We start from the raw sequence: 1867 nt of genomic DNA, 5'->3' as shown, positions 1-1867 counted from the left end.
CCAGCCACTTAGAGTCATTAAACCCACAGCATAGTTTCACTGTAATTTAAATGAAATTAAGAAACAGAAGTTGATGAAGAAACAGTATTACATATATTTGAACAAAGGCAAGACTGCACCTAATTTCTTCCCCATTGTGCATGTGGTCACCTACAGTTCATAGATAGTTACTATGGATTATTATGGAGGTTTCAAAGAAAATTAAAATTAAAAGTGTCATATAATCCACTTGTACTACTTTGCCAAAGGATATTGTGCCACATAGTTGCTTATCCATGTTATTGTGACCTATTCACGGCAGCCAGGACATGGGAAGCAGAATCATGAACAGATCAATGAATGGATCATGATCTAAATAGTAAACATAATCAAACCATGATCTTATTTAACTACAAGGAAATGTAACATTTAAAATTTGCATGAAATTGTGTTATACTGGAAAATAGTATATTGCATGATGTAACTTGGGCTTAAAAAGAAAACAAATACTGTATGTTCTTTCTCATATGTTCATTCTAGGTTCTAAATTTTGAATATGTGTGATATATATGCAGGTAAATGTGAGCAGGAATTATGAAGCTAGAAGAGGACCATGATAGTGGGTGGATTAAGCCTCCTAAGGAATGATCGTAGGGGGTTAATAGAGCACATGTGGAAGATGCAAGGTACATAAGGATATAAGAGCAAAGTTGAGAAGGTAGATAGGAAAGAGGAAGAGGGATGGAATGGGAGTGAAGGATCAATAGAAGTAAGCAAGAAAAGAAAAGTCTTAGGAAATACTTTTTCTGTATATGACAGTTAAGACATAAAGCAAATTAAAATTCTAGAGCACATGTGTACTTAATTGTGAGATGGTTTGATGCGTCCTCATCTCCAGGAAGAGGACCTGGACCTCATCCTATCCAATCTCCCATTATCAATTTTGTCTGCTGAGATTATTTTATTAAAATTGCTGGAGTAAAATGGGACCTAATCATTTAGTGCTTTGGGCTCCCTTTTCCTTAGCTCACCAGTCCAATTTCTCACAGGAGTTTTATTACCCTACTTAATAAACTATTTGTGTTCCCTGTGTAACTTGCAAGGCCCAACATTCACTCTATCTCCTCCCTATGGTTGGTGAAACTTTCATATTGGTTGGTAGAGAGGCATCTGGAAGTGAAGAATTCCTCTATAACCACAATTGTAGACCCTACATAAAGAAGACTTTAGGAGGGCAAAAGAAAATAGAAATACCACTCATCACACTAGTGAGGAATGTTTGTCTGAAAAGAGGTGCAGGAAAGAAGTTCTCTACCTTTCTCCTGATTGGCCTGAAGTTCAGAGAGATTTGAAGTATATTTCAGCTAAATCCAGAGATGTGAATCTTGTCTTGCCGACAATTGCTATCTCAGAGATTCTACCAGCACAAGCGGTTACTAGAAGTCAACTTTTCTGTCTTTATACAGCCTTGCCACTCTTAAGGCCTGGAACTTCTTGAACTTGGTCTATCCCTCCACACTTCTTACCATGTTGTTAAGGACAGAGTTTTAGCTCCTGCTTTGGAGGGAGTTACACTGTAAAGTAGTGCTTGTTCCCTACTGGCAGTTATTTTGCCTGTTGTTAAATTTGCTCATTGTTAATATATCTTTTGTAAACAGGAATCTCTCTGGCTAAAAACTTGAGCGAGTTGAGAGAAATTGTATTGTCTCTAATCCACATCATACTTTCAGATTTAAGGAAAATAAACCCCATAAAACATGAGAATTCAGACTGCAGCTCATAACTACAGGAGAGCGACAGAATATCCAAAATCAGAATGTGCTGTGGGAGGTAGGCCAGCTCCTATGCCAAGTACACTACTTATTTGTTCTCTACAGGTACCCCTTAT

Source organism: Grammomys surdaster, unplaced genomic scaffold (assembly GCF_004785775.1).
Source record: "Grammomys surdaster isolate TR1022 unplaced genomic scaffold, NIH_TR_1.0 67, whole genome shotgun sequence".
Classification (NCBI taxonomy): Eukaryota; Metazoa; Chordata; class Mammalia; order Rodentia; family Muridae; genus Grammomys; species Grammomys surdaster.
The sequence above is the reverse complement of the archived record's forward strand: the minus strand, read 5'-3'. Positions refer to the sequence as shown.